General features: G+C 37.0%; 1 pseudogene; it reads right to left on the bottom strand.

Annotated features, from left to right (window-relative positions):
- Positions 1-8,622, bottom strand: part of LOC149174999 (aspartate aminotransferase, chloroplastic-like) — a 33,585-nt pseudogene extending 24,963 nt beyond the window's left edge.
- Positions 8,623-16,073: the final 7,451 nt, after the last annotated feature.

The raw sequence follows: 16,073 nt of genomic DNA on the forward strand, positions 1-16,073 counted from the left end.
TAGTGAAAGAAGAGCTCCAAAAACTACTCAATTTAAACTTCATTTACCTAATTTCAGATAGCGGATGGGTTTCTCCTTTGGTTATAGTACCCAAAAAGAATGGTAAATAGAGGGTATGAATTGATTACAGGGAATTGAATAAAGCAACTTTGAAGAATCATTTTCCTTTGCCCTTTATCGATCAAGTATTAGATACATTAGCAGGCAAAAAGTACTTTTCATTTCTGGATGGTTTTAGTGGTTATAATCAAATTTAGGTAGCACCTGAGGATCAGGATAGGACCACATTTACCTGTCCATGGGGAACTTTTGCTTATCGCGTGCTTCCTTTTGGATTATGTAATGCACCCGAAACATTCCAAAGAGCAGTACTAGGAATTTTTTCTGATCTAATCCATGATTGTGTAGAGGTATATATGGATGATTTTACAGTTTATGGTGATTCGTTTGAAGAGGCATTAGAAAATTTGGAAAAAGTCCTTATAAGATGTAAAGAAACAAACCTTTCATTAAGCCATGAAAAATTCTTTATGATGTTTACTGAAGGTATTGTTTTAGGACATCATATTTCAGGGGATGGGATTAAAGTTGATAGAACAAAAGTTGAAGTCATCTCCAAGTTACCTATTCCAAATTATCAAAAAGATGTTAGAAGTTTTCTGGGATTTACTGGATATTATAGAATATTTATAGAAAACTTCACCAAAATAGAATCTCCACTCTTTAAACTGCTTACAAAAGAATGTGAATTCAAATGGGGTCCTGATTGCCAATCAACATTTGAAACTTTGAAAACAAGAATATCTGAAGCGCCTATCTCGAGAGGACCAAATTGGAAATTTCTTTTCCATATTTCTATAGATGCTTCAGATACAAATCTAGGGGCTGTGTTGGGACAAAAAAATTTAGTTCCTTATGCCATTGACTATACCAGTAAAAATTTAACTCCCACTGAGTTGAATTATACTGTGACTGAAAAAGAGTTCTTAGCTGTTGTCCATGCAATCAATAAGTTTAGATATTATATAACAGGCTATGAAACTTTTATTCATACTGATCATTCTGCAATTATATATCTAATGAACAAACCCATTACTAATGGCAGAGTTACAAGATGGCTCTTACTTTTACAGGAATTCAATATTACTATGTTAGATAGACCAGGGAAACAAAACACAATCGCTGATTTCTTGTCTAGGATTCAGAATACTAAAGAAGATTCTCCTGTAGAGAAAAAGTTTCCTGATGAATATTTATTTGCAGTAACTACTAAGACTCCTTGGTATGCAGATATAGCTAACTATTTGGTTACAGGGAAACTACCTCCACATTTATTTCCTGGTGAAAGAAGAAAGATTATTCAGGAGAGTTCAAAATATTCATGGATTTCTAACGAATTGTTTAAAACAGGGCTAGATCTTGTGATCAGAAGATGTGTTAGGGAAGATGAGATGCCTGATATTCTCAAAGCATGTCATGATGAACCATGCGACAGACACTTTGCTGACAAAAGGACAACCTATAAAATCCTCTCTATAGGATATTATTGGCCGTCCCTCTTCAAAGATGCAAAACAATATGTCAAAAGATGTGACAGCTGCCAAAGAGTAGGGAAACCTACCCTCTGAAATGAAATTCCATTACAACCACAGGTACTCATCGAACCCTTTGAAAAATGGGCTTTAGACTTCATTGGACCTATTAATCCACCATCTAAACAGAGAAAGTATATATTGGTATGTACTGATTATGTCACTAAATGGGTAGAAGCCAAAGCATTATTTTCTGCTACTAAGCATTCAGTTGTTAGTTTTCTTTATGAGGATATTTTTACTCGCTTTGGTGTTCCAAGAGAAATTGTGACAGATCAGGGAGGTCAATTCACATCCAAACTGGTGGAGAAGCTGATGGAAGAGTACAAGGTCAAGCACAAAAAATTTACTCCTTACCATCCGCAAGCAAATGGTCAAGTGGAGTCCACAAACAAAGTTATTGAAGGCATCATTACCAAGACTGTTCATCTACACAGAAGAGATTGGGCAGAAAGGATTCCTGAAGCTTTATGGGCCTACAGAACTACATGGAGGAATACAACAGGACATTCTCCCTATGAACTTGTTTATGGGAAAGAAGTTCTGCTCCCCATTGAGTTCCAAGTTAGAAACTTCAAGATGGCAGTACAATTGGGAATGTATCTATCAGAAAAGCATAGAATGGAGCAGTGGAATGAACTAGATGAGATCAGACAAGAAGCAATCCTAAGAACTGATCTAGTTCAATATCAAAGAGCTAAGTGGCATGACAAATACATCAAGGAGAAAAAGTTTCAAGAAGGAGATTGGGCATTGCTATTTGATTCCAAGTTCAAAGATTTCAAAGGTAAATTTCAGACTCATTGGCTTGGGCCATATGAGATTGACAAAGTCTTTAGCAATGGAGCGGTAAGAATCAAAACAATTGATGAGTATCAAACTCCTCTTATTGTGAATGGTCACAGATTAAGGATCTATCATAAGCCACTTTCAAAGGAGGAATTTGTCAAAATATTTCAAGATAATTCTGCAATAAGGTTGGTGAAGAAGAATCCTTCTTCTCCACCAGCCTAGTCTTTGTTCTTTTCATTGTTTCTTAAACAAAAAATTAATAAATAAAAAAATAAAATAAAAAAGCTGTATAAGCCTGAAAACCAATCACTGATTGGCAGTCTTATACAGAAAATACATGATGAAAATCAGAAACTTCTGACGCCCTATATTTTCCAAAAAAAATCCTTCTTCCATTTCATGTCACTTAACTTCACTTCATTTCATTCCATTTCATCATCACATTCCGCCAATAAAAGCCCTTTCATGACCAATTTTCATATATCATTCACTCAGTCATTATTCATTTCCATCCATCTCCATTCAGTCATATGTTCACTGTGTCAGTTCCCGCAACTGAATTCTATTTCCGCAGTTGAATTCTATTTCCGCAGCTGATTGTTGATTCCGCAGCTAACACTATGTTACTCAGCACTGACAGTCAGACGTTAGCCAAATAATGATGAGCACCAAATGCAGGTATGGCAAAGGAAAATATTTTGAAGATATTAAGCACCTAAAGCACCAACAGGAAGCATCCAATCAAAGGTCAGTGGACGGAAGTGGTAAGATTCTAAGGTATGAGCAAAATTCATTTCAAATAGCATTTTAAAGCACATTCTATATAGTTGTGAAACCACCGGCTCCATTATGTGTAATGATTCACCTTGATAGCTTTCATAACTTCTCCATGACTTTTGCATAATTCCACCACGAACTCTACATTAATTTTTAACGGCCTCATGATCCGCCTCCGAATTTAACTTGTGCTTAATTGTACGTTGGAATTCCACCTGTTGAACCGAGTAATTATGAGGACGTAATCTATTTTACCACAACTCTTTCTCACTGCACAAATCCGCAGTCATTTTGTGAGCATGCTAACGTCTATTCCGCAGCCTTTTAATTTAAAGTTCTGCCAGACTCACTCTATTCCCATACTATCCCATTGAAGTTGCGTTTGTTATTACTAACCTGTTTACATAAGCCTCCGATCTTTGAACTCATTTTCTCTACATGTTCTGTGTTCTTTCGTTCACAACTACTGGTTTTTCTCCACAATCCTTCTCCATCTTCCGCTCACACAACCGTTTCACCTCCGTCAATCCATTACTTACAGTCCATCACTCACAGACGTATTTTTAAGGCAGGAGGAAGGAATGGGATTTCTGGTAAGAACAGAGTAAATTCATGGAGGGTTATCCACAATTGAAAAGCATATTAAGGAAGGCACGGTGGCTGCAATTCATCCAGAAATTCGGAGGTCACAATAAAGAAGTCACGAAGACATTTGCAAGGTCTTTTAATGGCATGGAAGTTGAGGTTGGAGATCTTAAATTTTCAGTCACAGAGGCATCCATTGCAGCGGAAACGGAGCTCCAACAGGAGGGGGAACAGTGGTTAAAAAAAAAAGACTTTGATGAGAGGGCCTGGAGGATTATTTTGCGTAATCCAGGTATGGATATAACTTTTTTCAAACGTGGAATCCCTGTTTCTGCTCTAGAGGAAAAGTGGACTAGTTTATTATTGATAATCCAGAAGTTTATTACATGTGAAGGACGGTTCGGGTCCATGTACATGTACCACATCAAGTTAGTAATGAATTTTCTAGAAAATCAAACCATCAATTTTCCTTATTTCCTGTTGAGTAGCCTGAAAAAGATGTCCATAACTGTACAAAAGAATCTGGATGATGTAGAGACTCACCTTTACCATCACGGCCTTGTTAAAATTCTGATTGAAAAACAGTTGAAGGAAAGAAAGGACACTTGGGAACAGTTCTTGATTAGAAACTTCTTTCAGGACCCACCTGAAACACCTGAAAGTAGCTCAACAAGGAAAAGTAGGAGAAGGAAAACAAGTGTGAACATTCAGGATACTCCTACTAACATAGCTAAAGAAACTAGTAAGGAAGAGAAGCTGTCTGAAAGTAGGAAAGAAAGAACTGAGGTTAGGAAGCAAGGGAGACTAAAGAGGAAAAGAAATATTGAAGTTGCCTATCAAACCCCAGAACCTTCCTTAGAAGAGGATCAAATACTTTCTGAAAGACTAATCTACCTTAAGGAACAATTAGCTACAACCAGGAGAAAAGGGAAAGAAAAACAGAGTGTAGAGAAAGGAGACACCACCTCACAGAATCTAAGGAGGAGCTCCAGAATTAAAGGTAAACTGAAGGAAGTAAAAACTAAAGGGGCTCACTTCATAGAACAGTCTCCAACAACCCCTCCTGGCCGTAGCCCACAACATTCTCCTTTTTCTCAACCAGATATTGAGATCAGTCCTTCTCAACCAGATTTTGGGGTCAGCCCAAGAAAGGCTACACCTGAGATATATCCAACCCAGCAAGAAATGTATGATTTTATTGAATCGTTGGAGAATATTGCAACAGATCAAGGCACTTCATCTACCCAGCCTAATTCAACCCAGGAAGCTTTAATCCAATCACTAAAACAGGAAGTATTTGAACTAGAAGTTCTGAATAGACACATCAAAAGAGAAAATGAAACATTGAAAGAACAGAGTAGGTTGGATAAAATTATCCACGACAACACCATGTTGCATCTTGGGTTGTGGTATAGGAAAAATAGGAAATTGAAGAAAAAGAGTAGGAGGTTGAGTAGATCTCTTATCAACCTCAAATACAGGTGCCTAATGAGGGAGCCTAGGATGACAGTGGTACCAAGGAAGAAGAAAAGAAGGCTGGATGTATTAGCAGAGGTCTCAGAACACATGAACTGAAGGGAGGATGGTCACAGTTTTGGTTGTATGAGGACAAGCAACACCTTCACAGTGGGGGTAGGTTGAGCCCTGAAACTACCTCTCTTCTACATACTTTCCTAGACCTTTTTCCTCTCACCAGTGCCTCATAAGCTATCAAAGATCATTACATATTGATTCTAAGAGTGCATTTAAGTGGTTTTCTAACTATATTTTTGTGTTTGCTATTTGACTTAGACTTTGCTCATCAGCTGTGGAATGTAGCCACTTTCCGTAGCTGACTCGAGATTCCGCAGCTGTTTTTATTGATCTATAGGTTACAGGTGTCAGCAAGTAAAACGAGGCACGTGGGTAGTTCAAGAATGATCTGGACATGGACTAGGTCCTATCGGTTCAGCCAAATTCGTAAAGGAAGCCTTGGTCAAACGGTGGTCAAACGAGGAGTTCTACAACAAACAGGCCTCTATTTTTGGCACGAGAAAGGTCCGAGACCGTTCCTAGATCTATGGATCCATTTTGACAGCTGTAGACTGCCTCCACGATGCAAATACAACATCCACCTTTTGTAGATTGAATGATCATGGCAACCAAGACGCTAAGCTCACGGGTTCTGTCTTTTTACGTGTCCTCTGCTGAAGGTGTTTCATAGGAAAAATAGTTATGTAATTTCTTCTATAAATAACGCATTTGCAAATGCATGTAGCTAGTTTTTGGAGATAGTCTTGCTGTAGTTTATATGCTGTTGCTGTAACATTAGTTCTGCTGTTGTAACGAGAGGATGCTTCCTCTGTTTTGCAATATAAAAGACTCTGTTTCTTATGACTGTGTGAGCTAATTTCGGATTGACAATGTGTTAACCAAGGCCGTGCAGAGGGCCCCTGCTGGCTGAGGTTTTGTTTTTTATTTCTGTAGAGTTTTCATGTATTGTTTTCTTATTTTCATTGTAGATATTTCATAGCTTGTTCACTTGTGTATATTTCATAATTCAGTTATGGTGTTAGTGTTTCATTCCTGTACATGATTTTCCAGCATTGTATATTTTTGCTAACACTGATCAGTGTGTTTCAGGATAGGCTATGCTCGAGCGTTTTCATATAATTTTTGCAATAAATAGTGACATGAGATTGGCCTCTCTGCTGACTTTGTTTTTTTTTTTTAGCTTTTCAATTTCAGTTATGCTTTGATTTCAGTCTTATTTATTTGCTGTTGTTAGTTAGTTTAGATATCAAATTCTTCATGACATTTGACGTTATCTCCAGAGCCATGGCTTAACCCCGAAAATATACTTGGCGAGCTATCAGATTATGAATGAAGTGATTTGATTTTACTTTCATTTCTGCAATTAGATATCAGGTTCTTCATGACATTTGATGTTATCTCCAGAGCCATGGCTTAACCCCGAAAAGCTACTTGGCGAGCTATCGGATTATGAGTGAAGTGATTTGATTTTACTTTCATTTTTGCAATTAGATATCAAGTTCTTCATGTTATTGACATTATCTCCAGAGCCATGGCTTAACCCCGAAAAGCTACTTGGCGAGCTATCGGACTATAAGTGAAGTGACTTGATTTTACTTTCATTTGCAAGTAGGTAATTTAGATATCAATTCTTCATGTTATTGACGTTATCTCCAGAGCCATGGCTTAACCTCGAAAAGCTACTTGGCGAGCTATCGGACTATAAGTGAAGTGAATTGATCTTACTTTCATTAGTCTACAATTTTTGGTTTGTTTGAGTGCAATAGTTTAACTTTTGTTTTTGTATTTAGATGAGGAGAAGAGACAGTGATTTCATGATCAATAGTTCATCATTTGTTTGATTTGAATAGTTGCACATTTACATTCTTGTTCAAGTACTAATTTTATCACTAGTATGTTAAGCTTTGGAAATTATCATAAGGGACATAAAACCTTGTCTTAAATCTATATCCATACTTGCCTTCTAAAGTATTTTTAAAACTTAGGAATAGGATTTCCATTCGCATTAGGAGATAACCAAAGACAAAACCCCAAAACAAAATAAAATTGAAAACAATAAAAAAAGTAAGAAAGAGATTGTCTTGCACATATAGTGCGCCACACTTCATCAGTTTACAACTCCCGGATTGATAATTAATGTAGCAATTTAGGACATACTAAATTGACTAAACACCTTGGTCAAAATCAAACTAGAATCAAATAGCGTCAAATAGATCAAATATTAGTTTGCATAAAAATGATTAAAAATGTTAAATTGTAAGATGGGCATGACAACTCTAAATACATAACTTAGAGTTCAGTATCACAACTCTAAATACATTACTTAGAGCTCAGAATAAAAAATCTATAATTGCCCCATGTTGGAGAAGAAATCAAGACTTGTGCTCCAGGGAAATATCTTTGAATAAAGGTAGCAACAAGGTGAAGAGAACAAGTTCCTGAAAGGCCTTGGACAATAGCCACCTAGATAAGTGTCAACAGGGTATTATGTAAATTTAATTCCACATACACAAGCACAAAATATCATCATCCTAACATGCACATCACAGAAGCACTGTAATGCCAGTTTGAAAAAAGGGATCTATGATACGACCTTCGCTACCATCTCTTAGGTGATCTACATAGATACAAATATCCTTTTCCTAGCATAGTTTGCATAAGGGAAAATATTGTGCGACCTAAAAGTTAAAAAGAACTCGCCCTATTCTACCACCCATCTCACCTTGTCACCCCCACCCTACTATGTCCAGAAGTAATTCAGAGACAACATACAGTCCTTGCTTGGTTGCATTATTGTTACCTCCCACCAACAATTCCACAGTAGCCTTATTAAAAGCAGCCAAACCTTCAATAGGGAGGTACTGTAGACAAAGAATAACAAGATAATGTCAAATATGTAAAAACTTAAAATGATTCCCATGGAAAGGGTGCAATAGTTTCTTCACAAAAACCACATGCATACCTCTTCATTGTCTCCCTTCTCCAACATCAGATTCTCTGCCTGCAAAATAGAAGCAGTGATAAGAAGGATTCCAATTGATAATATAAATCTAAAAGAGCCCTCAAAATGTTATAAACTAAGATAAAGACCTTAAAACCTTTATATTATTCAATGTAGATTAGCTAAAAGAAAAAAGAATTCAATGACACCTTTTTCACCACATTGAGCACACAGGGTTGAAGATCTTCTGTTCTATAAGCTCCAACACCAAGATTAAGCTTCAAATCACTTATTTGTTTTAAATGATTCTAAAACACCCAGAATTGGATCTGGAGGTGCCATTGTCACTCCTTCAGAGCGAGAGACATCTATTGCAATAACCATGTTAATGCTGCTCACAATCTGTACAGAAAATCATTCTGTTAGGAAAAAAACTCCACCCATGGGAACAAATTTCAATTAAACTTGCTTTATATCAATATACTACAGAAAATATAGTTGGTGGAAGCAATGAATTCAAATCAATAGATATGGAAATACAATTACACATTTGAGAAACTCATTCAAGAACCTCAGATACATTGCAGGTCTTATATTTCTTTCTTAACTAAGAATAATTTTAAAAATACTGCAAATTTGAAATAACATAACTCAGAAACCAGCAACGATAAATTTCGAATATCACTTCCAAGCAAAAGTATTTCCTATCACTGATCAGTTTGACTTTGATCACCTCAACAAATGTCTTCACTGACAACTGATTTTATCATGATAGAATAATCTTTTTAATCGCAAGTATCTTAAATCCACTTTTTCATTCATGACAAAGATTTGCATTCTTTAAGAGATCATCTTGCTCAAGATACCTTACATAAATTTCATGATATTCTTTTGCCGTGAGAAAATACATTTACTTAATTATGGAATTATTTTATCATAAGAACATAAGAATTAATTCATTCAAACTTTTAAACACAATCATAATTGCAATTGTGGTTGTTTTCCAAGGGTTTAAACATCTCAAAAGCAAGCTTTGGCACACATGATGAAACATTAGTCAAATGTTAGATAAACTTGACCCGGTGGTGGAGTTGAGGTTGTGTCAACATTTGTGGTTAAAAATTATGGTTTTGGGCACTGTTACCACTCAAACCAGCAGGGGACCTAAAGGGGGTTCTTAAGAGGGCAACTGTTAGGTCAAGGGCAATGATGGAGGCTTAGCCCACTGTCACCACAACTAAGTCTCCTTGCTCTTTACAAAATTTCACCAATGGGAGGAGTCCTGATAGTGTATGGATTACTTTGTAAGATAGACGTCAATGGATAGGTGAGGAGTGACCCTCAAAACCCTTTCCCAAGGATGGGGTGAAAAATGGAACTTGCTTGCTCTTTAAGCAAGGGACTTGATCCACCAGGGGTAAGGGGTGAGGATTGGAGGGTTGAGGGAGAAAGAATAGGCTTATAAAGGAGTTTCTCAATCCCTATAATCCTTGGAAACTTGGATTCCCAAGTGGCTTTTGACAAATAGTCTTTCTTGAGAAGTGGGACCACATGGGGCCAAGTGGACCCAAACCAAGTTCGGGGATGGATGGAATATAGCAACCAATGATGTTCCTAGCCTGGACAAGGTGAGGGGAAAGGAACAAACAAGAATATTCACTTCAATAGGTTGAATTGATCCTACTAAGGTCTAGCCTTGGGGATACCTAGGCAAAATTTGGTCCTAGAGCTAGGGCTTGGGATTCCTGGAGATTCCACCATTAGAATGGCCTCAAATTTGGAGGAGAGGGAGGGGACCCACCAACGTAGTAGCCTAGGGAAGATCAAAAATTTTCCTTGGCTCAATTGTTGGGAAATTGATTCCCTAGGTGACCTAATGGGGCTAGACTTGGGAAAAAGGGGAAAAGTGGTAAAATGATGGTTGATATGATCACCCTTTTTATGGAACTAGTGCCTAATCCACTTGGGGATATGTAGTCAAGGATGTTAATGAGTAAGGACTTGGATTCTTGATCAAGGAGGCCTAGAAAGTCAACTTCATCCAATGTAGATAGTAAGAAAAGAAAAGCGATTTTCAAGAATTTATACTTTAAAGTAAATAATGCAAGATTCTCAAGATAAAATAATCTCTAGGACATTTCATTCATATAACATTGGCCCATACATTTAATAACTAAAACATAGCTCAATTCCACATTACAATAATGCAGCAATTAGCCCTAGTTTTAGCTGTATGCGGTAACAAGAATGACAATGATAAAAAGAACTTACAACGTTATAGAGTATATCCAACCAGAAATTAGTTTGCATAACAAAGATCCAAGATAAGAAATATAACCCAAATCCATACATCAAAATTCATCCATCTCCGGCAAATATCCTCCATGGAAAAAGTGCAAAAATTCTCTAAGGCTAGAGATTTCCCAAATCAAGTGATGATACAAATGAATGTATTGATGTATAGCCTCTTAATGTAATTCGAATTACCCTATGGGCCCCTAAAGATAGAACAATGTGCAAATAATAACTCCTAATGGTGACAAACCCACCACATTAGCTCATAATGTAGAAATAAGCCTCATAAGGGGCCAAATAATGATGGATGCATGTCATAGGGCCCTCCAAAGGCTCAATAACATCATGAAGTACCATATTGAGGAATAAATTCCTCGGAATATGATGGACAATGGGGTGGCCCCTTGTTCTCCAAGTAGTAGATCTGTGGTGCTCTCAGTGGGTCTGAGGGCGCATCAATGACCCCATGGGTCTCCATATGAATCAGAGATGTCTGTAAATCCTCTGCAATGGTCCAAGTGGTGGAATGAATGTTGCCATGACATCGTACAAGTGTTGGGACACCTGCCAAGAGTGTGGGGCTCCTATGGGGGCCTACCTGGCATAGTGTACCAATTGTGTCACCATCGTCCCAAAAGTGGATCGCTAGTAGTCTTTAAACATCCATGAAGATCTGTGGAGTGTTGTCTGCAGCTGCGGAGGCCCATGGCTCTCTATGCACACCCTACATGTGCCAATTTGGACCTTTGGAGGTTAGGATCCTGTATAGGGAGACTAAACTCAAATGGAAACCACCTGCAATCCTACATAAGATCTAATGCGTCCCTTAGGCTTCTAGTACAATCAGTCATTAAAATAATCAAGTAAAGGAACTTGCAGACCATGGATAACAAAGTGGGAATTTCATAATGGCATGACCTTCCGTAGTGGGCTTTGACATGTGCTAGTGTCTCCAAACACCAAAGGGGGTTAGCCAAGGACCTTATTAGGTAGTTTCAGCTCCTAGAGAGGATAATATGTCCAAGGTACATCTTTCTAATGGGGGTGGCAAGTGACAAATAGGTGAGATGGAATAGGGAATGAGAGTGACAGCCCTGGGCCACATAATGGAGCATAGATGTAGCTAGATAAGGGGAAGCCCATACCTGGGTATATAATCTATAGGAGGCAGTAGTCGTGGTACATGAGGTGCCCGAACTTGATTTTTCCACCCTTCATTATATGTCTTTTGCCTTTTATGAATTTTTCTTTAGTTAACTGCTTGAGGCTCAAAGGACAAGAGCATGATGTGTATAATAAAGCAATGATTACCCCTTTTGAGGTAGGGCGGTTCATTTCCCTCCAGGGGTTGGGACAATCATGGGTTACTGAATGATAGAGGAGGCTCATCTAGGGCCTATGGAACTAGGGTGATGGCCATGGATAGGGTAGAGCTCATGTGTCGGCTTTTGCCCACGTGCTAATTAATTTGTCCCGACCATCTTTTGCATTTTGTGGTACAATTTCCTGTTAAATGTGGCCATTTATGCTTTTCACTTTTTTTTAATTGCTTTGACCTCCGGGGCATCATTTTAGGCCTGACACAAGGGGGGGTCAAGGGGATAGGGAGGCTAGCCCTATGTGGACCCAGAATGGGAATGTGGACCCAGGTGAAAGAAAAGATGAATGGGGGTAGAGCAGCCACTATCTATAAGAATGCTAAAATGTCCATTTAGATAGTTTATGGTCCATGATATGGAACCAAGAGAAAACATAAGAAAATAGAAATAAAGCAAACTCCCATGTTCAGAGATGTATTTGTTTTAGTAACAAGAAAGGATAATTTCAATGGAACAGAGGATTTGATGAAAGAATAAGTAGATTCCTTTGTGTTTATGGGACATCTACTTCTTGCATTCACATGAGATAAATAGTTTCCACAATAGTTGTTTAATGATCTTGAGGTTTCTTTGAAGAATATCACAAGTGCTATACAAGCAATTCATGGGTTTAAAAAAAAAATTGTTGATCAAGGTCTTGAAGGCAAGTATGTTCTTTTGGGCAAATATGACAAATATTTGACCAAGATGGCTAGGCAATAACCTAATTTTGGCGCTAGTTTATGTCTATGGAGCGTCGAAGGGTGCTCCATGGAAGGAACCTCATTCTAGAATTCTAAGCAAGTTAAGAGAATTTCAATAATGGATTCCTAATAACTCTCCTGTAGTGATTCTATCTCAGGCATATTTCTCCATTGGGAGCAAAAAACCCCAGTGAATTATCTATTAACACAATTTACATAGATTTAATTGAATCTTGGTCAAACACTTACTCCATTTAATGGGTTGAGCTTATCAACTTTTCTTTTAGCTTTCAATATTCCATTTTCATTTGATCTATGATGCCATTTTTCAATCTATATATGCCATTCAACTTGAGATCATCAATCACAAAAACAACATCAACTATAGTCACCTTCAATCAATACATGTCATTCAACTTGAGATCATCAATCACAAAAACAACATCAACTATAGCCAATTCAATCCTCTATCAACTTTTCCCATGCCATGCAAGGCACAAAGTTTAGGGCACAAGTCATTATATTGCTTGTTTCCCACTTGTTTCCTATTAGGAGAAAATTTACATCTAAAAAGAAAATTGTGTTTACAACATCCTAAATTAATGACACCACAAGAAAAAATACACTCTTTTGGTAATCATAAAATTTTAATAGGGCCGCAACGAATTACAATTATGGGAAAAGGCTAGGAAAGAAGGATTGAAAACAAAGCAATAGTTAAAATACTGAACAAATGAGAATGATATGAAACCCAATTGATTGACCTCGGAAACCCAAGTTAACATTGGTTCACTATTGTGGTCAGCAAAGTTTAACCCAACCAATAGGTTGCATTGTCACTATGGTCCGTGCCACCTAGATGGCATAACATGAAAGCCCCAGGCGATTTTGGCAAAATATTTACCATTCAGACTCGACAACTAAGCCAACAGAAGTTCCTCATGGGCAAGAAACAATAATTATTATAATTAAAAAATAAAGATAAAATGCAATTAGCTACCTTTTGAGTGGGTTTGGCCTTTGGAAGCTTCTCCTCTGGCACAAAGCCTCAATCTTGCTTGTCTAATTCCATGTCCATTTACTCAGCATCTGATTTCTTTGCTTTGGGACTCTCAAAAGCCTGGGTATAGGTGAATCCAAGGTCCTTTTTGGGTCTCTGTCATTTTTAGGGATGATTGGATCATCAAAATCCATATGTGCTAGAGCATCTGCCTTGTGACCATCTATGATCTTAGGATATTTTATTTCCTTGTCGTAATCAATGCATTCTTGCTCTCTAATTTGCTTATTTTCATGGTTGATTTTTGTGTCAGAAAGGCACCGTCGTATTCTTTGATGAAGCCATTATCGCTTATGCCTTTGGGTTCATCTTCCTCCATGAAATCCTGGACATATAGCCTCGTAATACAAGTCAGGGAGGACAAGAGAGAAAAATAAACATATAGTTGATTTAGCTTACATTGACAGAGAAATGATTCCTAAGTAGTGTGAGGTGCACCAACCAAACAACGTCTCCATCCAACCTATTTGAAGATGGAAATAGCCTAATGAAACATGGGATTTAACCTTCGAACCCTCATTTTAGGCACATGTTTGTGCCTTCCCAACCCCAACAGTAGCTGGGATTCCCTCCATGCTCCAATACATAATTCGGTTGGAAAGCTGATTAATGGATGGTAGTACCCCTGATACAACTATCTTTATTAGGGGTGAGGCCTGTTTCCATAGCCTAGTTTCTTGACGTTTTTGACCCGCCCAGATAGATCTCCTTTGCTTGAGCGCCTCTTTGTGCTTGTCTAGAAGTATTTTGAAGTTGCTCAAAGAGATGGAGGGCTTGGGTATGGGCCATCGCCCAGTAGTGTGGACAATTGTGTGCACATTCCCGCGGTAGAACCAAATCACCACGATTGGAGGCACAAAGTATCCAATCTGATGAATTTAACCAAATGAATTAGATCATACGTGCGACCAGGGGGTAAATTTGACGGGTCCCCTTACTCATCATGAAATTTTTTTATGACGGTTTTATTTTTAAACTGCCCTTCACAGAAATTTTCATATTTACTTTTACCCTGCACAATATTTTTCATATAAAAACACAATCAATGAAAATTCATAATTTTTTATTCATTATCAATGAGATAAACTTTTTTATGAAAAAGATAAGGATTGTCAATTTGTTAGCCAACTAGTGCCTTTAAAAATGAAGGAGTCTAAAATAACAAAATCACAAAAACTATGTTAATTCCTTTCTTCATAAACATATTTTGAGATAAAAGAATTAAACCCTTGCAAATCAAAAACATATTTAGGAGAAATATAATTAAACACTTGAAAACACTGAAGTATCAAACATAACTTTATGAGAGTTGAACTTACAGTTGGAAAAGTATTGCTCATATATGAGATGAGCATATAGGTCTTCCCTACACCTCTATTCTCTACAGTCACACATTGTATGAAAATTTGTTGTATTGATAGTCTAGGTACTAAGATTTGACTTGAAAGATTTAAAGATATACATCCCATAAAAACAAAACAGAAAATTTAAAAATAAATATAAATATACAATGGCGAAGATATGGGCCCACATCTCTGGACGTGCCTCTTGCAAAAAGCTCTGCCATTTACACGTTTTTAGAAGCCATTTCTTCTAAAACCATTTCTTATGTCGTGTTTATTTCTTCTTCCTCCTCTCATCCTACTTCTAGCTCTAATGAGACATCCAATGAGCTTCTAATGTCTGCATCTTATGTTTGACATGAGTTTTGTTTTGTATCTATATTATTTTGGAGTATTAAGGATTAGATTTTGGTTGTTTTTTCTTTTTTGTAGATTAGGATTAGGAGTTGCTTTTGCACTCCCATTATGTACTTGCACTAATTGCACTAATTCTACTTTTGAATCCCACTAAGTAACTCTTGTGGTCATTAGTTGGACATTAAACATAATCTTCTCTTATCTTATCTACAGCTGCATTGCATTGATCTCAGTCTCTATCACTTTAACAAATACTTTAGCACTTAGATTCCTTCATGTACTTATAATTATTTCTATTTTTGTTCTAGGAAATGTCTTTCACACTCCCACATTGTCCTTTTGTTTGTTGGATGTACTGTTCAGTCCCATTGAGCTACTCTTGTGATCATTTATTGAAAATAAATAAAACCACCTTATCTAATCTTATAATCTTATCTAGTATTGAACTGTGTGTTAGTGAGCCTAATAGATTCAATTTAGTTTCTGGAAATTCAATGTTAAAATAAAGAGTATATTTTCAATTTTGTCTACTATTAAAGAGGAATCAAGATCTACTTGAGATAACCAGTTTGCAAAAATACATTCTTCCAATAGAATGGTGCTTTATCGAGTAAACAATATCACAAATATGGTTTGGAGAGCAACCAAGAAACAAACAAAATCCTTAAAAAAGAAAATTTATAAAATTTAATTGACAATTGATAAAATTTAAAAGGGAAAATACTTTATAGGAAAG

This window comes from Pinus tabuliformis, chromosome 4_1 (genome assembly GCF_031772625.1).
Source record: "Pinus tabuliformis cultivar Carrire ecotype Pingquan chromosome 4_1, CPIR1, whole genome shotgun sequence".
In the NCBI taxonomy this organism is placed as follows: Eukaryota; Viridiplantae; Streptophyta; class Pinopsida; order Pinales; family Pinaceae; genus Pinus; species Pinus tabuliformis.